Here is a 22,576-nt window from a genome sequence, read left to right as displayed (position 1 = left end):
TCTGTTGGTGTGCATTTACAAATTCACCAGTTCAGTGATCATTGATCCAGAATTCATGAAAGAACAGCCAGAGCATCAAATGCAACTGCAGGCACAACTAGAATAAAAACAAAAAAAAAAAAACAGCTGCAACTTCCCGAGCAGGACGGAGTGCCCGTCCCCGGCACGAATCCGCCCAGCGGATTAGTGTCGAGGTCCGGTGTGCTGGCCAGCCTGTGGATGTTGAAACACGTATGTGTTCAGTGTATTCAGTACAGCGATGGCGAGGCATGACAGAATCTCTGACCAGAGAGTTATTTATCGTTGCTAGTCTGCGCTTGACCGCGCGAGAGTTCACTTGCGTGTAGCGAGCCGGCAGGAACAGTAGTTGTACGTAGCGAGTCGCGAGAGCACGTAGTTGCCAATACATTTTGTGATTTCCTAATATGTTCAATACTTCAGTGCGTATGCACTTATGTCATTTGTTACTCATGGTATATACATTTTGTCATTTGCTGATATATTCTGTACTACTGTGCGTGTGCACCGTTGCCATTTGTCAATATGTTTGGTACTCATTGTGTATATTTTGTCTTTGTCTGATACGTTTTGTACTTGGTGCATGTGCACCATATTTACTTCATGTTCTACATCTGTAATTGTAAAGTTAATTAATGATGAAAAAATTTGTTACTCATGGCAAGTCCAAATGACTCACCATCGCTGCCAAATTTTTGCCCCCCCAGTGGAGGGTTATGAAACACGTATGTGTTCAGTGTATTCAGTACAGCGATGGCGAGGCATGACAGAATCTCTGACCAGAGAGTTATTTATCGTTGCTAGTCTGCGCTTGACCGCGCGAGAGTGCAGTGCAGTTGCGTGTAGCGAGCCGGCAGGAACAGTAGTTGTACGTAGCGAGTCGCGAGAGCATGTAGTTCAGTTCGAGAGTAGTAGTCAGTCAGTACTGGAGCGTGCGAGGAGTCGACGCGGGTCGACATGGGTCTCTGGTCACGATTCAGGACGAGGTATATTGTTAAATAAGGTAATGAAGCAGCATTGCGCTCAGCTAATAATGTATTGTAATTGTAATTAATTTGTTCAAGAAATGCCGCAATAATAATTCTGTTTTCAAAGCAATCGTTATTAAAAAGAAAAAAATCATTACAATTGAATGTTCATTTCTCAATTTTTGTGTCGAGTTTACATTGGGCCACTATTTTTCAATGTTTTTGTAGCGAAGGTACAGTCGCTTTCATTTCAATTTAACGATGTTTTGTGGGAGCTCAACAACATTTGGGTCATTATCATTCAGTAATCTTGTGGGGAAATAACTTTTGGTACGTTTTCATTATCATAGACTTTTCTTTTCATTTTTTGCTGGGAAATCACACTTGGCTCTATTCACATTAACATTTGTATTGTCTTGTAAGAATTTGCTGGGAGGTTACGTTTAACACGATTCCCATTAACATTTAATTATTGTCTTTTGAAAGCTCCACGGGGAGGTTACAATGGTTTTTAAGGCGGTTTTTCATCTACTTCGGCGAATGCAGGCTGGTTACCCTTATTCCGCCTCAGTTACAATACGCCGGCGATTGCTGCGCAAACACTGTCTCCGCATACGCATTCACCATAATTACTCTACCACGCAGACATTTGGGATTACACTCGTCTGGTATGAGAGGGGTGGTCCACTGGGCGGCCGAACCGCACAGTAACCCTGGGTTCAGTGTGGAGCGGCGGTGGGTTGGGTGAACTGCTGTAGCCTGTTGTGGGAATGTGAACAACCGAGGACTATGGCGGGACGAAAACTCACCGTCGTTTCTACGTTCCCAGTTTAAATACACAATACAAGGCAGTAATTTTGGCGAAACAGACATAATGTCTGATGGGATAATCGCAATTAGTGGTTTTACAATGTTACTTATAATCCGTCTTGACTGCAAAATGTTTATTCATATGACCGGTTTCGGATCCTCTAGAACCATCTTCAGATCTGTAACGACAATGATACTAATTCAAACCTTTTCCATCCTATCCAATCAACATCAAATGTATCAGAACGTACCTGCAATTTCGGTTACGGGAGTAACCCGTCCACATACAGCAACCTTCTCATGCTGCGTCAGTTAAAATAGGTTGGCAGAATGCACGTCATTTATATTAATTATAACACTATTACCGACAGCTTGCGTCTGGTACATTTGTTACATTACATATGCACACACTGTATTCAGTAGATTTTTGTAATTAGCTTTTATCACTAAAAATATTTAATTAAAATCAGTAGATGTCCAGGTTAAATTCTGTAATTATTAAACTTAAAATACGCAGTAAAATTATCATTTTTATACCAACTAAAGGCAAAGTGCGATTTCTATATATATGGCGCTGGTGTAAACTTGTAATCGTCCACGGTCTGCCTCCGTGGTTCCCGCCATTTCGGTGTTGTGCCGCGATCCTCTCAGTTGTCTTCAGTTGTCTGAAGTTCATCGCCGTGTGCAAGAGGGCCGCGCTGCACGCATCTTCCAGCTTCACCATCATCACCGTCTCTCATCCCTCGACTTGAACCTCCACCCGCAACAGTTGTCATTTTAGGAAGTCGTCATAAATACTAAAATAGGCGTTACGATTGAACTCGCTTTGCTCGTTGAGAATTAAATCCGTGTCTTTCTTTTTGTGGGTGTATATTTCAATTTCTTCCAGAATGTTAAGAAACCGCCCCTTATGAGCTCTATGCAGGATGTCTAAATTTTGTTCAATGTTCGTGACTGAGTGCTTTGAGGCAGCCATTCGGGCCCCAAACGCTGTTTTGTTTTCAGAGTAAGTGTGCTCCCTGAATCTGGTGCCAAAGTTCCTACCAATATGCCCTATGTATTGTTTACAGCAGTCATCACATTTTATCTTATATACATACCCGAATGCTGAAATTTATTCCTACTAATACATATTTTGTGCCGGAGCTTCAATTTTAGCGTGTTTATTGTTCGTTACATATGAATAAACATTTTGCAATGAAGTCGGATTATAAGTAACATTGACAAGGCAGTAAGTTGTGGAACAGAAACAGCTTATGTTACAGCAGCTCATGAAGCCAGAACCGCATCTGGCAACACTGTTTTCACCATATCATATTGAAGAAGACTGGGACTCGTACTAAAGTCGTCTTTGGGTCCACTTCCACCTGAGTGACATAAATGATATTGCTAAACAGCGCATTTTTCTGCTATGTACTAACCCCTGGGAAACATATTTTCTAGGAAAGTGGGAAGGTGTCATCATACTAAATCTAAAGTTTTAGAATTGTCAGAAATCCTTCGTTTACTTTCAAGGCAAAACAAGCAGTCAACGGGCATCATAAAAGCTAGACTCGCATTTATATCACTATCTCAGGATGGTACATCAGTCATATGGCTGATCCCAAAATGCTGATTCCAAAATGTCGTGGGATGAAAGTTACAAACACTCCAGCACCGAATAGTATGTGCGTGATGTAATAGGTATGCATGCATCTGATAAAGATATCTGTGCATATTCGCAGAAATTAGCAAGTCCTGCTTTCAAGGACGTCTTAGCCATATCAACAACCTTTTGAGTGTCATATGTAGCACAATAATATTTTGGTAAAAGTAACGCATCTTCTGTGAAACCATTTACAATACCATTTTGATGTAAATTGTGTATTTTCTGTAAAAAAGCATTCCTATTCACGCCACGGTAAGCGTGATTAAAGCTCATTTAGGGACAAAGCCTAAGTAACGTATCAGCAGCAGCATTTTTTCGACTCACAGTTATCATGTAGTTCCTGTATCACAACAACAGCAGGGTGGGGAGAGGTATCCAGCGTGTCGTAGTAGTTTTTCTAGACACACACACGAGCACTCGGTGCCCGCATAGGGAAACGCTCTCTGCAGAGTGCTGCAAACAAGGTTACGTGACGGAAGTTTGCAAAGGCGGCACCGCGTTACGTCAACAGCGCAGCCTCGAGGTAAACGTGCTACAGGCACGGCTGAACCCTTTCGCAGCATGTCCGCAAAAAGTTTTTTCTCCTACTAACGATACACATCCAGTAAATAAACATTCCTGCTGATTCCGGTTCGCCAAATTCTATCATAACTGACGAAACGTTTACAAGGACTGGCTCTCTGCTTCTTCAGCCAACACTAATAGAGGTTACAGTTTTACGCAGGTACAGCGTAGTTCTGAGTGGTAGACGCTCAGTAACGGCATTGTTCGGGAAAGTCTGCCGTCCGATTGCTTTGCCAGGTGTACCATAGCCTGGAGTACAAAACATTTTTTGGGACCAGCACTTTTTCGTCTTATGATTCTAAAACAGCTAACGTCAGCACTCCGTCAGCAGTAGTAGTGTTCGATAATCTTCAGTCAATATGTTTTGAACTTTTAGCTCAGTTTTCACCAGGCGTACAGTGTGCAAATAATTATGTAGCTCTCATCCAGCTCTGCATCATTAGATCTGTGCCAGTAGCTTGCGAGATGACTTCAACGAGGAATAATATCACCTGGTGGAACAGGATTACCTCACACTAAACACATCAAGTCACTGGTCAATATCACTGGTAGATTCATGTAAGCTATGTGGTCCCCAAAGTGTTTCTGGTGATTTTAAATCAACGATAAGTGTTTCGCATTCGATCACAGCCACTGTTTAAATTTTGAATGGGGATTTTTAGAAAATTTGGACGAGGGTTTCCAGTGTAAGGAGTGACATTCTGTCTGCTAATGGCTTCGTCGAAGAGGGCTACGGAGCTCAGGGCCCTTTATGGATCTTCCTGTGGGAAACTGCCACCTGGAGACGGAATAATCGACAGTGGTCAACGTCATGACGATGCACAAGGTAATGGAAACCACTCCACTGAAGAACTGTAATGTGTAACCATACGACAAGTGGCCTGTAACTAATCAGCCCTCCAGTCGGATCGATGGTAGGCTACAGGCAAGGAGGAGGAAAGAAAGACGAAAAGGTACAGCTCTACCAGTCGGAGACGATGTAATGCTAGAAATTTGAGTGTTGTATGGAAGCTAGAAAATTTTAAAAGGGAATGCAAAGGCTCAGTCTGGATTTAATGGGGATCACTGAAGTGACATGAAAAGTAGATAAGAATTTCTTGGTCAGGCAGACATCAGGTGAAATCCACAACAGCAAAAATGGCATAGCGGGATTAGGATTTGTTATGATTAAGAACGTACTGCAGAGATTGTGCTACTGTGAGTGGTTCTGAGTAGGGGTTATTCTCATCAGGTTCGACAGCAAGCCAAGGCTACAAAGATACTTCGGGTATACATGCCGATTTTGCAAGCAGAAGATGAAGAGAGGGAAATGATAAATTTGGATATAGAACGGATAATTAGGTGTGTAAAATGAGACGTTAATTTAACAATAGTTGGGAATTGGAACGCGGTAGTAGGGAAAAGAATAGAATACAGAGTTACGGGAGAATGTGGTACGAAAGAGAAGAAGAGCTAATTGAATTCAGCGACAAATTTCTGTTAGTAACAGCCGAAAAACTATTCAGCAATCACAAAAGGAAGAGGGTTGGAGACGCATTGAGCTTCCAACAATATGGTCAGCCAGAGATTCTGCAGTCTGATTGTTGGGCGTACCCACGAGCAGATACAGACTTAGATCACAAAGTAGAAATGTTGAAGAAGAGACTCAAATTTAAGAGAATCATCCGGAAGAATCAGCGTGAAAGTAAGTGGGATACTGAAGTAGTGACGAATGATGAGGTACGTTTGAAGTTCTTTAAGGTTGTAGATTCTGAGGTAATGAATACCACAATATGCAGGCCAATTGAAGAAGAATGAACATCACCAGGAAAAGGTAGTAACAGAAGTTTGACAGAGCTTACTTCGAAGAGTATTGTTTATCAAAAGAAATACTTCATGTGATGGACAAAAGAAGAAAGTACAAAAGTGTTCAAAAAAGTATCGGAATACAGCAATGTAAGGCACTTTAAGCTAATATAATGCATTTACCATCATAGCTGGATGTCCCAAAATTCCAGCCAGTTGATTGCCGTAGCTGCAGCGTGTTCAAATTTATTCCAGGCACTCGTGAATTTGGTTTTTGGGCAATCGTGCTAATGTGGCCTAGTGTTCGTTTCGATGTTTCGCAGCCAAATTGATCAGCGTCGATCATTCTCCATTATGTACTATTTGTTTGCTCATCGTCTCGCCTGGTTCTCACACGGCTGAGGGAGCTCCACATTCCTCTTGGTGCGAGAACTATCGATTAACTTAAGGCCTCCTACATCCAAGTTTGTGACAAGAATAAAAAGCAGAAGAATGGAAAATAAAGTTGAGGATCTGTTAGATGGAGATCAGTTTGGATTTAGGAATGGTAAGGACACCAGAAAGGCAGTTCCGACTTTGATAATGGAAGCAAGGCTGGATTTGTCGACTTGAAAAAAGCGTTCGACAATGTAAAATGGTGCAAGGCGTTCGAAATTCTGAGATAAATAGGGATAAGCTGTAGAGAAAGACGGGTAAGACGAGGACCAAGAGGGAACAATGGGATTGGAAGACCAAGAACGAAATGCTCCGATGAAGAATGGTACAGGAAATGGTTCCTGCCTGTCACCCCTACCATTCAGTTTCTACATAGAAGAAGTGATAACGGAACTAAAAGAAGCATCAGGACTGAGTTGGAAATTCAGGCTAAAAGGATATCAATAATGAAATTCACTGGCGGCATTGCAAGTGAGGAATTGCAAGACTTACTGAAGGGAATTAAGAGTCTAATAACCCCACAATATGGATTAAGAGTCAGCAGAAGAATCTCGAATGTAATGAGGAGCAGCTCAAACAAGAATAGCGAGAAAATTAACAGCAACAATGAAGGTCAAGAAGTAGGAGTAACATTCAGCTACCTTGGTAACAAAATAACTCACAGCACAAGAGTCAAGGTGGTTACAGAATGGAGACTAAAAAGTCAAAGAGAGCATTCCATGTCAAAAAAAGTTTACTAGTATCCAACGGTAGCCTTGTATTGAGGAGGAAATTTCTGAGAATCTACGTTTGGAGAACAGCATTGTATAGAAGGAAACTGTTGTATTGGCTCAAGAGCCAACACCGTGTAACGAATGGAGGCCGAAATACACGCGTTTTAGCTCACGCAGGCCGCTGTGAGGAGGGAAGAACTATACTGACATGAGGTCTGGAACATGACAAAGAATGAGAATTGAGAAAGTGGACGTAATTAGTTTGATACGTAACTTTAATCCATTAATCATGAACGTCGCTCTTGACGGTAAATGATTCACAATATTCTCTGTTAGTAACTGAATAAGGCGCCTTGCTAGATCGTAGCAAATGACGTAGCAGAAGGTTAGGCTAAACTGTCGTCTTTGCAAATGAGAGCGTATGTAGAAAGTGAACCATCGCTAGCAAAGTTGGCTGTATAACTGGGGCGAGTGCTAGGGAGTCTCTCTAGACTAGACCTGCCGTGTGGCGGGGCTCGGTCTGCAATCACTGATAGTGGCGACACGCGGGTCCGACGTATACTAACGGACCGCGGCCGATTTAAAGGCTACCACCTAGCAAGTGTGGTGTCTGGCGGTGACACCACAGAAACCAGGAAAAGAACCTGTGTATTCGCATTATGGAGAACAGGAAAAAAAGAGAATCTGAGAATTTGAGATGCGGTGCTACGGAAGAAAGCCGAAAATTCAGTGGACCTATTGCATGGGGGCTAAATTAAAATTAAATATGAATGCAAATATTTTTTAGTAGCTGTATGTCCGATTACGCAAGTCTCGTAAACGGCTGGCCCTGACTAGTATTAGTACGCAATCTGACTGCTTAGAATGACAACAAAGAATGTAAGAAAATTTTCGTTAACACAGTTAATTAATTAAGTCCCCAGCAACTATAAAACCTACGAAACCAACAAAGCACAAGTGTAGCTGTTCTGTATGTGGTAGTATGACTCAACGCACATCTGGCACGGTTCTTCTTCAACAAGACAAGAATTTTTAAATAGCAATCATACTGACGTGATAAAAGAAAATTACAAATACCATAGTTGTGCAAGATAACCAAAATTACACTCTAATACAAGAACACAAGCCAGATGCTTTGTTGACTGAACCTGTAATGACACATTATTCAGGACACACAAATAAATAAACAACATAATATTTATTACCTTCATATATATTGACGAAAAGCACTCTGACCATTACAATATCTCCATTGGAATAACATCTGCTATCTCTCCCATCAAACCACTGCATAAAACATGGAACAACACTCTCCACTACCACATCTCACTCTGACTTCACGACAAGCAGCGTCCACCACAACTTCTCGGTAAGCACTGCCTGTCGCTGCGTCTCAATAATCACTGCCAGTGGAGGCGGCGGAACAATACACTCTGGCGCGATTTTTGGCGCTGTGGCTCAGTGTAGCCACCTTTCATATGCCCTTCCTCCACGGGCTAGAATTTGATGGTACTTTTGCCAGCACTGGTGGTGAAAATACCACCAAATTCGTCAAAAAAAAATACAGACAAAAATAAAAGATAATATTAATACGTAAATATCATATAACTAGATAAAATTTTGGCTTTGCACTGACCTTTCAATAGCCTAATATACAAAATACACTAAGCAATACATATTCTTTCATACATGTGACTTTACATAATAGTTTACACAAGTATTATGTGGTTAAACAGTTCAATCAATAGCGTCAGCAATGACGAATATGTACAGGTAAGAGTCTCATAACTTTTCACAAACAGTAATACACAAAAAATCAGTTTATACAAATATTCACATAAAATGTTTACACAACAAGTGGTTGACAGTTCCAGCAGTAGCACCCAGCAATGTTGAGTAGGTGCAGACTCCAACAGGTGACATCATTTCAGTAGAAGCAGTCCATCAGTGGCACCCAGCATTGTGGAATAGGTGCAGACTCCAACAGGTGACATCGTTTCAGTAGAAGCAGTCCCTCAGTGGCACCCAGCTTTGTGGAACAGGTGCAGACTCCAACAGGTGACATCATCAGTAGAAGCAGTCCATCAGTGGCACCCAGCAATGTTGAAGAGGTACAGACAGCAAGAAGTAACATCATTTCAGTAGAAGCAGTTCCATTTGTGGTACCCAGCAATGTTGAAGAGGTACACACAGCAACAAGTCACATTTCTCAGTAGAAGCAGTTCATCAATGGCACCCAGCAATGTTGAGTAGGTGCAAACAGCAACAGGTGACATCATCTCAGTAGAATCAGTCCATCAGTGGCACCCAGCAATGTTGAAGGTGCAGACAGCAAGAAGTAACATCATTTCAGTAGAAGCAGTTCCATCTGTGGTACCCAGCAATGTTGAAGAGGTACAGACAGCAAGAAGTAACATCATTTCAGTAGAAGCAGTCCATCAGTGGCACCCAGCAATGTTGAACAGGTGCTACAGCAACAAGTGACACCATTTCAGTAGAAGCAGTTCCATCAGTGGCACCCAGCAATGTTGAACAGGTGCAGGCACCAACAAGTGACATTATTTCAATAGATGCAGTCCATCAGTGGCACCCAGTAATGTTGAACAGGTGCAGACACCAACAAGTGACATCATCTCAGTAGAAACAGTCCATCAGTGGCACCCAACAATGTTGAACAGGTGCTACAGCCACAAGTGACATTATTTCAATAGATGCAGTCATCAGGGGCACCCAGCAATGTTGAGCAGGTGCTGACATCAGTCCATAATATTCACTATCACTAATCACACTGTTGATCAGAGTTTATCAGCAGAAATGAAACATGTCCTAGTGGCACCAGTCACGTAAAAAAAAGGCAAGTAACAGTCCATAATATTCACTATCACTAATTAGACAGTTCATCAGCAGTAATTAAACATTTCTAAGTGTCACACATCAATTTGAACAGGTGCAGGTGTGAACTACAGTTTGAATGCACACACAATTGCTTTTACAAAATTATTATCAATGCTCTTACACTAAACATACAAATCATAACAAACACACAAATGATGTCAGATAATTGTCATATTAACTATTCAAAGTACACAAACATCAGAAACCTATAATATTTATGGGTGTCAGTGCAAGCCACTACAAACAAATAAAATAATATTTAGGAGATAGGTGGGTAGGATTAGGAAAGGAAAACACACAAAACACACTCACTCATCATTCATCCACATTAAGTACTACTGTGTAATTGAACAGTGTTAACTGTGTACATGCACTTCTGTCAAAATGTCATGTTCATCATGTTTATCAAGAAATAGTGGCAGCAATGTATAACAGTCAATAATAGTTAAGTCAACGTCATAGTCATCATGTCAAGACCAATGTTTGCCGAGCCAGATCAAAATGTACGGTTGCTGAACAACTGTCAGTGTGCCAGGATATGCAACTTCCTCTCTCCAAAAAAAAGTACATACTGCTTAGTGATTTAACAAAGTGTGTGTAGACAATCTTCCTTCCATTTTAGTGTTCTAGTCTGCTATCTTCATCCTCCTTGGTCCATATAGACGAACAAAAAAAAAAAAATATGAACCTCACTTACTTTACCTCTTAAATACCAAAACTCCAATCAACTACATATAATCTCAATACCTCAATAATACCTCTTCAATACGTCGATACATATAAACCTTATTGCCAGTATCATTTCACTTCCATAACAACTCTTTCCTCTAGTCAGTCTCCTCGAATAAGTACAGATAAAATCCTAATGCAAACCTCCTTATCCCATACAATCCGAAGACACACTGTCAACACACAACCTCTGTGTAATCCATCTGACCAAAATCTTCTACTCATTATGAATTATAAACAAAGAATGCATACATGACCTCTAACAGACTTAGTTCGAATAACTCTCAGTAATTAAGTACGATTATGGAGTGTGAATGATCCTAATATTTCACAGTGTGTACACCACTTCAAGAATTATGGCAAACAGAAGCAAACATGTGGAGTATTTCTTGTGTCAAGTGTCACTTCCTATTTCAATTGCTCACGAAAAATGCAGTGTAATAACTGTGTTGGTATGTCATGTCGTTAGCTTCCTTCCTATTGGCATACATTTATACAGCTTTCATAAAACCTCCAGCTCATGTGACTTCTATGAAGTTTCTTGTACTAAAGTCGCTCGTCGAATTACTGCAGTTCATTTTCTTATGTTAAAATGTGAAGCACTGAGCGTAAGCAAAACAAGCAATAGCGAGTAAATATACCAGTAGTGAACAGAATGTCAACAAGTGGATGCAGCACAATTCTTACAACGAGGCTCTGCCAAATAAACAATCTATAATAAATACAATAGTGTAACCTAAACTCTATGTTCATACATAGTACATCAGCATTGCTATATACCAAATTAAAGTATAGTTATGACAACAAGCAGAAATGTGTAAATGTGCAATCCATACGCATAGCAGTAAACATATATCTTACGTACTAAACAGGTCATTACCATCGTATCTTAATAAGTAAACATGAAGGCGCAAGCAGATAAATCACAAAGTATAACTTACATACCTAACCACATCAGCACAATTAATCAGGTGACAATTATAATTTAAATAAATAGGCACAGCAGGCACATAATTAAAAATATAACGTCAGTGAAAAAGCAGTGCAGCCAAGCGATGCATAATATACACAAGTAACAATCCAGTTCATTAATAATCATTGTCAAAATCAGTTAACGTACGCAAGCGCGTCGCTTCACAAGTAATTTCATTGAACATGTAAATAGCACAAAGTATGAATCACGTAATCGCGAGCAGCAAATTACGTCTAAAGTACGTACCTAAGTGGAAATATGTTACCTGAAAAATAAACTCAATTAATAATTACCTTTTTAGTTTATTACTTTCTTCTTCGAAATGACATTTTTCCTGAAATTTTCTCGATAGCAAGTCGTCTTAACGTCGGACACGCACAGAATTTACCTGAAGTTCTTAAATATTTTATAGAACCGTATCCTGAAAAATACTGAATGTTAATAACAGAATTCATCAAGTCACTATAGCTTTATACTGAATTTAGTCGGAGAAATTAGACTGTGTACTTATTTACGGCTGTCAGTGCATTCGCACTGAGCGCTTGATCAGCTGTAGGCGCGTGACGTAGGAAGTGATTGTTTGCGGTCAACGACTGCCTTGTGCGGCGCGCAGACTTGACTGTTGCTTTGAGTATATGCCGCCGCCAAAACACAGCGCGGTATCCTTGTACTCTCCGTGTGTTTACATACAACTGTTAAGTTTCTCAAAAGTATGTCATTCTACAAAAATTTTTCAAAAGTATATCATTCCACAAAAATTTTAACGTTAGATATATGATGTATTCCCTTAGAGCGTCGTGATTTAAGAGTTTCTACTTCGACAGTGTTATCATGAATAATTTTGCGAATTCTATATGGACCGTTATAAAGCAGAAAAAATTTGCGACACAAGCCTTTTCCTTTGTGAGACAAATGATGAGCCTTAATTTACACCTTCTGACCAACTGACAAGATTTTTAAACGACCAGGACGCTCAGCTGATTTCTCTCTTCTAGCAGCCGCAGATGCAATATTTTGTAGAGCCAGGTTGACAACTTCAGAATGCCGCAGTTTCCGTGTAGGCGGAAAAGGAACGATTTCAGAAATGCGATTTGTCGGTGCTTTGTTTTTTAATATCAGTATAGGTGGTAAAGAAGTTGAGTCGTTAGGAAGTTCATTCAGAATGTTTTGAAAAATATGAAGATACTGATCCCAAGTTCTGTGATTCTGATGACAATAAAGACGACACAATTTATTGATTTCCTTCATCCATCTCTCTGAAGCGTTAGATTGAGGGTGAAAAAGTGAAATGAAAATTGGTTTAATTTTACGACGCCGTAGAGCACAAAGCCAAATTTTAGAACGAAACTGTGATCCATTATCTGATATAACCTTATCAACATGACCCACTTCTTTAAGAAAATGGTTAATGAAAGCATTAGATACTGAACGAGCTGTTGCTTTGCGTAACGGTGTAAAACACACATATTTTGATGTCAACTCCACTGCTACGAAAATGTACGCAAAACCATTAGTAGATCGAACCACTGGACCGAACAAATCAACTGCAGCCATGTCCTTTAATTTTGCTGGAATGATAGGAAACAACGGTGCTCTGTGAGAAATAGTTGGCGGCGTTTGACATAATTTGCATAAACGAGGTGTGGCCAAATCGTCCAATCTAACAAAACGTCTAAGAAAATTACAGACGCCAAGGAAACTACGAACATCACGTTTTGTGGTAGGAACAGCATAATTACGAAGAGCGTCTAGTTTCTCTGGATCAGGAAGAATACCTTCTGTAGAAATAATGTGACAGAGAAATTTCACCTGAGAACGACCAAATTCGGATTTTTCTAAGTTCACTGTAATGCCAACTCTTGCAAAGATACGTAATAACGAATCCAAAATTTTGTTGTGCTCACTCCAAGAACGTTTAGCAATAAGAATATCGTCAACATATGAAGTAATATTGTCACGAAGATAAACAGGTAAAATTTCATTTAAGCTGCGAATGAATGCTGCTGAAAATACAGTAAGTCCAAACGGTAATTTCCAAAGTCACTTTTGGGTAAAATAGTCATATCCGGTTATTTTTTACACGCTCTCTAGATAGATTGATAGTTGAAGAGTTGTTTCGATAGATGCAAAGAATAGTGAAAGAGTAGGCAGCGGTACAGAAAACTAAAAGAGAAATAGCACCACTACAGCTCGGGGCCCTATGCTCGCTACGGCACATATTCACTTAAGAGTAGTGAATCCCCTGAGGACGTTAATAGCTGCACATTAATTTCAGTTTGTGACTTAGCGGCCAATTTGGTGGGAGTGCGTACATAAATTGATCTAACCATGCACATGGATGTATGTCATTCTTAGAATTGCGGAAGATCTTAAATTTCCGAACAGTCAAAAAGTGTTTATAGTCAAAGTTTTCGCCTCGTGGCGACAAAGACCTACCGCGTCTGTTCCAGTCCGAATGTCGATTATTGTCTAGTTCGCGCGCCTGGCGCTCTCTTGTTGCATCCCGTAAATGAAATAAATTACTTTCTTCAAAGCCCTCTGCTACCTGTGATTCTAAATTTCTTCTGCTATATTTTCCTACGATTTCGCCTTCAATTTGCTTGACTTGCTTTCGTAATGCCTCAACTTCCCTTTTAACGCGTTCATTAAATTTTCCCTGATTTTCAACATGCTTATTTATGTTCTGGTACTCTTCGGTTTCTGAAAATGGCAATGGAGCTGCGTCATCTGAATCTCTGTCCCCATTTAAACTAAGATTTGTCAATTTATCTGGAATCTCCTCCACTCTTTCCGATAAGTCACCAATTTGTTCTTTCTGTTTATTTACGTCTTCCGTAAGTGTCGCGACTCGCGTTTCAGTATTAACGCATTTAGTAGTTAACTGTTCATACTGTTGTGTTAGGTTATTTAGTCAGTCATTTGGTACGGATTCCTCGATTCTCTCAAATATTTCTTCCTTATCTTTTGCACGTTGTAAATTTAACTCTGAAGATTTCTGTACTATCACGCGATCTCTTTCTTCCTGTTCTCTATCCTGTTCCCTTTGTCTAATCTCTACTGCAACTAATCTATTATTGTGAGCATTCAAAATCGGTTGTACTTCTTCTCGAATTTCTTTCTTTAATTCATCTTTCATGTTTTTGAAACATGTCCCTATTCGTGAGTCTACCCGTGTTTCCAAAGTTCCAATCTCTGTTTTAAATTGAGATCCTAACTGTGATCCCAATTAGTCTAACCGTGTTTCCATTGTTTCCCTATCTGTTTTTAATTCAGATCGTAACTGTGATCCCATTGTTCCCATCTCAGTTTTAATTGTTACTATTTGTGAGTCTAACCGTGTTGCCACTGTTTTTAATTCAGATCCCAAATTTAATATTGCACTCATCAACTGCTCCGTGTTAAGTTGTTCGAAATTCTTTTCGCCCCTAACATTTCCCACAAAACTAACTTCCTTCTGCATAGCCATAAAGCTATCTGTATTCGATACTATTCCAGAATCTTCTGTCGTTAATCTGGGGTTCTGTGAATTTTCTGATTGAGAAAAATTTTGAAATGGTTCCGGACTATTTTCCCGACTTATTACATTGTTTTCCACTTCATTATCCATCATACTGTTTTCCTCTGTTGGCGAGTTCGCCATGTTAACAATTTCGTCATTCTCACTATTCATCATGTTTGCCTTTTTCATCGATCACGTAATCATTTACAAAACATACAAAACTCGTCACTATATGAAAATTACACACAACAACACTTTATCACCAACAATATCAATCACACGAAATGCTTCCTTCAAACACGATTAACGAACAATAGAAGAATAACAATTACCAATCTACACATGCAAAATAGACTACAATTACTAAACTACAAATTACTACTACAATACTACTGTCTACTATTTTTACAATCAGAAGAATTCCAAGGGACGATCCTGACAGGGTCGCCACGTGCATGGGGGCTAAATTAAAATTAAATATGAATGCAAATATTTTTTAGTAGCTGTATGTCCGATTACGCAAGTCTCGTAAACGGCTGGCCCTGACTAGTATTAGTACGCAATCTGACTGCTTAGAATGACAACAAAGAATGTAAGAAAATTTTCGTTAACACAGTTAATTAAGTCCCCAGCTACTATAAAACCTACGAAACCAACAAAGCACAAGTGTAGCTGTTCTGTATGTGGTAGTATGACTCAACGCACATCTGGCACGGTTCTTCTTCAACAAGACAAGAATTTTTAAATAGCAATTATACTGACGTGATAAAAGAAAATTACAAATACCATAATTGTGCAAGATAACCAAAATTACACTCTAATACAAGAACACAAGCCAGATGCTTTGTTGACTGAACCTGTAATGACACATTATTCAGGACACACAAATAAATAAACAACATAATATTTATTACCTTCATATATATTGACGAAAAGCACTCTGACCATTACAATATCTCCATTGGAATAACATCTGCTATCTCTCCCATCAAACCACTGCATAAAACATGGAACAACACTCTCCACTACCACATCTCACTCTGACTTCACGACAAGCAGCGTCCACCACAACTTCTCGGTAAGCACTGCCTGTCGCTGCGTCTCAATAATCACTGCCAGTGGAGGCGGCGGAACAATACACTCTGGCGCGATTTTTGGCGCTGTGGCTCAGTGTAGCCACCTTTCACTATAATACACAAATGAGGAAAGTCTCCGCACAGTCATCGTAGGAAAATATGAATAAGAGACAGGATGATGGGCTGCGTGTTAAGACATCTGGAAATAACATCCATTGTACTACAGAGAATTGCACAAGGTATGAGCATTAGGAAAAGACTGGGACTGGAATATATTCAGCAAACAGTTGAAGAAGTACTCAGAGGAGATTAACGGTAACTTCAGACCATCCAGAAGCCAAAGATAAAAAAAATAATGCTGAGTCAGCTTTGGCGTCTGTCCCATCCCAAGGTGATGAGAGCTCGTGATATCGGGTGGCCTGTACTTGTCCAATAGTCCTAGACGATCTGTTATGTTGACTCATGGTAATCGACATCAAATTTCAGACGTACTCATATAAAAGGCTGCCATGTAATTGTTAGTTACAACAGCAATCTTCTAGTCTTGCACATTTATATTTACAGTTCCAACCACTACTAAAAATTAACTGAAGTGCAACATATAAAAGCGTAATGCAATTCTTTCTGTTCTTAATCGAACAGACCACCGGTGTACAGTCGTTTCATAGCGTCCAGAGAGCACACTACATCAGTGGTCAGTGTTGCACCCATCGTCAGGTGCGCTAAAGATCTGACCTTTTGGTGGGCACAACCGACTTTATCCCTTTAACTACCGGCCGTACCACACACATCAGCGGAGGGTGAGGCAACAGCATATCGTGCTCTACTCCAGTAACTACGTCGCCAACGCTGTGTATATGTGACCAGGCTATTTATTAGATCTCACTTGGATCATTCCTTAGAAAGCGAATATACAGATGCTGACGGACTTTAGTGACCACTGTTTCTCGTTGTGCGCTTATACAAGTTACGACGACATGGGAGGGGCTGGATTCGAGATCTATCAAGTCATAATTGTGTATCTACCCTTCACATGTAATAATTTTCCATTAAATATCGAGGTTAGCAGAAGGTGGGCACTGATATCTCCAGGGATATTGATCATAACCTGCAGAATGGACTTATTTGAAAAGTATTTCTGCGTCAATGTTTTCCATTTTCGCACGTAAGAATGAAACTTAGGTATGCTTTTGTGTGTTTGTGTGTGTGTGTGTGTGTGTGCGCGTGTGTGTGTGCCGACAGGAGTGGCTGAGCGGTTCTAGGCGCTTAAGTCTGGAACCGCGCGACCGCTACGGTCGCTTGTTCGAATCCTGCCTCGGGCATGGATGTGTGTGATATACTTGGGTTAGTTAGGTTTAAGTAGTTCTAAGTTCTAGGGGACTGATGACCTCAGAAGTTAAGCCCATTGTGCTCAGAGCCATTTTAACTCACCGCTCACCCACTTAGAAGTTTACCACATTGAGGTATGCATACCAAGATGGCGATATTACAACCATAACAATGCCAAAGGCTTCCACTCTCAGAGATATTCGATTATGTATATGCATCTGACAGTTCGGAGGAATCGAATGCTCTATCCTCAGCAACAGGCAAACGGGACAACAAATCGGCGTTTCCGTGCTTAGCAGTGGACCGATACAAGATATCGTAGCGGTACTGCGAGAGGAAAATAGGCCAGCGAATGAATTTCTGCGCTGTACGTGGAGGTACAGGCTTGGTCGGAAGAAGAGCGATGTCAAAGGTTTGTGGTCTGTGAGGATGGTAAAGTGACAACCATACAAGAAATCATAAACCTTTCTAACACCAAATACGAGAGCCAATGCTTATTTCTCGATCTGTGAATAATTCCTTTGCGCAGACGAGAGCAATTTGGACGCAAAGGCAATAGGGCGACCGTGCGATCCATCTTTGTGCGCAAGCACAGCACCGATCCCGAAATCCGATGCATCCACCATCAACAAAAGGGGCTTCCGGGGATCGAATCGCGTAAGGCAAGTATTGGAAAGCAACGCCGATTTCAACTGGCAAAAGGTGCGTTCGCATTACGTCATCCAGACGAGCCTAACACCTCTACGGCGTAAGCGATGAAGTGGAGCTGAAATGGAAGAGGCCTGTAGAACATAGCGATGATAATAGTTAATTTTTCCCAGCACACTCTGGTTCAAAAAATGGTTCAAATGGCTCTGAGCACTATGGGACTCAACATCTAAGGTCATAAGTCCCCTAGAACTTAGAACTAATTAAACCTAACTAACCTAAGGACATCACACATACCCATGCCCGAGGCAGGATTCGAACCTGCGACCGTAACAGTCCCGCGGTTCCGGACTGCAGCACCAGAACCGCACGGCCACCGCGGCCGGCCACACACTCTGGAGCTGCTTCAAATTCTGCGGCGAAGGCAAGTCTTGTATGGCACGGAGGTGCTCGTGACTGATATGTATGCCTTGGGCATTGAGTACTTGTCCCAGGTAGGGTGTCACGAGCAAAAAAAAAAAAAAAAAAAACTGACATTTGTCCTTCCGCAAGCGAAGACAATTTTGTCGCAAGACCTGAAATAATGTTCTGAGATTGGCTAATTGTTCTTCTTCCATCTTTCTGGAGAACACAATATCGTCCGGATGGTTTGCTGCAGTAGGGACCGACGCACAAAGAGTTTGTAGATATTGCTGAAACAATGCAGGGGCGGATGCACACCCGAATGGCAGTCGTTTGAATCGATACAAACCAAGATGTGTCTTAACCACCAAAACGCGCTGGGATTCTTCGTCCACCGGTAGTTGCTAGTACGCATCTGCTAGGTCTAACTTCGAAAAATATTTACCCGGGCACAGTTTGTCATAAAGATCTCCCGGGCGGGGTAAAGGAAAAGTTGTAGTCACTAGTTGTGGATTCACTGTTGCCCTGAAGTCCACACAAAGTCTCAATTTTCCGGAAGGTTTTGGCAAAATGACTAAGGGTGATGACCAGAGAGAAGCCTGCACACGTTCAATTACACCCAGTGATTCCAAATCGTGTAATGTTTTTGCGACCTCATCACGCAATGCGTGGGGAACATTGCACGCTCTGAAAAATTTCGGTTGCGCATTTACTTTCAGTTCCAAATGTGCTTTATAGTTCATAGCGCAACCGAGGCCCGGTGCAAAAATGTCTGCAAATTCTTCACATAGACGAGAAACACTGTCTGAAGGCACAGTCTGGTTCACTGATAGGACCTGATTTACTATAGAGAAGTTAAACAACTGAAATAAATCGAAACCAAACAAGATCACTGCAGTAGAAGAACGAAGTACATAAAATGACTCAAGTTTTGTTTGTCCCTTGTAAGTTGCAAGAAGGCTGCACTGTTCTAACACAGGGATCTTGTGACCTGAATAGGTAGTTAACTTAACAGTTGCGGCATGCAATGGAGGAGTGCCCAGCATTTTGTGTCTTGATTGATCAGTGAAACTGCAGCTCTGGTATCGAGCAAGAATTATATCACTTTGCCGTTAATGTCCAAGTCAACAAAAAGTTTATTGTCCTGCTGACGACAAGAGCGACTGTCTCTTGCAACGTGGACTGACACTGGTACAAAATCACATGCGACTTGACGGGAGTTCCGGCGATGTCGACGCACACTTTTTTTGGGATGAACACAGTCACTGTTAGAGAGAGTGGCACTCGGCAGAGTGGCATGAACTACATGAATTTCCATGGACGAAGTTTCGCGAGCCTCGGTATCCTTGGTTCGATTTTGATTCCAGCGTGAAGCAAATGGCCTGGAATGGTTTTGAACTTCTGATCTGAGCTTTTTCTGCAAACACTTTGAACATGTCCTTTTTTAATACAATTAAAGCAAATAGCTTGGCGCGACGGGCAATTCTCACGCGAATGTCTAGTAGCACACCGCGGGCATTATTTTGCCACTGCATATGCTTGCTGGCACGGTACACGTGGCTGAGAGCCTGGTGGCAGCGGCGTGGCCGGTAGCTAGGACTGTTTACTGTTCTGTTCAGCTCGCCCGGCAGGCCGGTTAACCTGACACACGGGTGGCGAAGTTTCAAAAGATTCCTGAGCAAAGTCAAGTGTTTCCTGCCGATCCAATATGTCTATCACTTGTTGAAGGGAGGGATTGACTAGTTTCAAAATCTGTTCCCATAAACGAACATCAGAAACGTTCTGTGCAATTGCATCATGTACCATAGTATCTGAATAAGGGAGTCCACATTGACACTCAAAAGCACAATCCCTAGCAAGGCATTGCAAGGTTGCAACCCACTCCCTGTTAGTCTGACCTGCTGTACGTTTTGTACGAAAGAAGGTATACCGTTTGGCAACTACATTGACTGATTCTTTGAAATATGCGTCTAATGCAGACAAAATTTCGTCGTAGCACAGAGTTGCTACATCGCGTCGAGGAAATAATTTGACTATCACACGGTACGTGTGCACCCCTAAGGAGGACAACCAAAATGGCTGCCGCTCGTTACCTTGAATTCTGTAGACGGCGAGATGGAATTCAAATTGGCGTGACCACTCCGTCCAGCTTTCCAGTGCAGCATGAAAAGCACGAAAAGGTGGTGCAACTGCGTTTTGTGGCTGCGTTAGCGGTGGAGCGGCGGCTGCCGTGTCGTTTTGCATTGCACGTTGACCCTAGACGAGTTGCCCAAGGGCATCCAGTAAGGCCTGCGTCTGCTGATTATGTAAGCGATAAAATTCGGATAGTACATCCGGAGATGGTGGCGAAGCCATTACACAAGTAAATCATTGCAGTATAGTTACGAACGCGGTATTGTCTCGTCGCCAATGTTGTGGGTTGGCAGGAGAGCCAACACCGGGTTTACTAGAGGAAGCCGAAAGACACGCGTTTTAGCTCACGTAGGCTGGCGTGAGGTCTGGAACAGGAGAAGGAAATTAGAATTTAGAAAAAACGGACGTAGCTGCTGGAATACTTAACTTTAATCCATAACTTGTAAACGTTGCTCTTGACAGTACATTATTCACAATATTAATAGTAACTGAAGATGGCGCCTTGCTAGGTCGTCGCAAATGATGTAGCTGAAGGCTATGCTAACTAGCGACTCGGCAAATGAGAGTGTATTATGTCAGTGAACCATCGCTAGCAAAGTCGGTTGTACAACTGGGGCGAGTGCTAGGAAGTCTCTCTAGACCTGCCGTGTGGCGGCGCTCGGTCTGCGATCACTGATAGTGGCCACACGCGAGTCCGACGTATACTACCGGACCGCGGCCGATTTAAAGGCTACCACCTAGCAAGTGTGGGGTCTGGCTGTGACACCACAGGTTTCATATTGGGACTAAAAAGGTTAAAATGTGTTTACATCCCGTTGACAAGAGACAAGTTTAATTTCTGTGGCAGAAGCCAGTTGGTAATTAACCAATCATTAAATAATTTTCACCGTGTATAGTTTGTAAGCTGAACGCATCATACGTTACGGCACAGTGATGAACTAAGGAAATGTGAGATTCAGTGGTCTCGTCGATTCATCCTAGTTACAGAGTTACGAGAAATGGGATTCGATTTCCACTTCCGTCATGTATTTTAACAAACATGAGTAGATCTCCCTCTCGGCTAGAAATGCCAAGTGAATAAAGCTGGGCTGTAAAGCAGTATCCGCATCATAAATATCACATCCCTTCGCTCCCTACTGGGGCAGAGCCGCTTTAGAAAATGCCATAGTAGAGGTGGAAGGCACGGAAAATAGGCACTCAGTCACCTGTGAGCCTCCCTACACAAGAAACTTCATGTGGTTTTCTTCAGAGATGAACCAGACTTTCCGAAAGTTCTCCCAATAATTCGAAGCCGACCATTGATCTTACTTACCACAGTCCTCACATGGTCGTTCCATTTCATATCACTTTACAACGTTACGTCCAGATATTCAAACTACGTGACTGTGTCAAGCATCAAGAAAGACACTACTAATTCTGTATCCGAACATAATGAGCTGTTTTGGCTACTGAGCCACATTAACTTTCGTTTTTCTACGTTTAGAGCTAGCTGCCATTCATCACACAATCTATATATTTGGTCTAAGTCATCGTGTATTCTCCTAAGTCAGTCAATTTACACACCTTTCAGAGCAACACAGCATCATCGCAAACAACTGCAGATTGCTTCCTGCCCTGTCCACCAGCTCATCTTCTGTATATATATGGAAATGAGAAACCAATCATTTACATGGTTTCAAAAGAAACGCTGTAGCAGGCATCCTAATCTACAAGCTGGGTCACCTAGCCGTCTTTCTTTTTCTTTGTGTAATTCATTACAAATTAGTTACCCAAGGCCTTATGTCTTTAGTTACGAAAAGAATTATTACACTGAATTAATACAAAAAGCCTACATCGTTACTGGTTCTACGCGTAGATACAGGAGTGTGCAGAATGTGACAGAGATAAAATGCAGAGAAGAAAAGTGTATAATTACTGTAATTTCACCGTAAGAATCGTTAAAAAACAAATT

This window comes from Schistocerca cancellata, chromosome 6 (genome assembly GCF_023864275.1).
Source record: "Schistocerca cancellata isolate TAMUIC-IGC-003103 chromosome 6, iqSchCanc2.1, whole genome shotgun sequence".
Lineage (NCBI taxonomy): Eukaryota > Metazoa > Arthropoda > Insecta > Orthoptera > Acrididae > Schistocerca > Schistocerca cancellata.
This window is presented reverse-complemented; position numbering follows the sequence as displayed.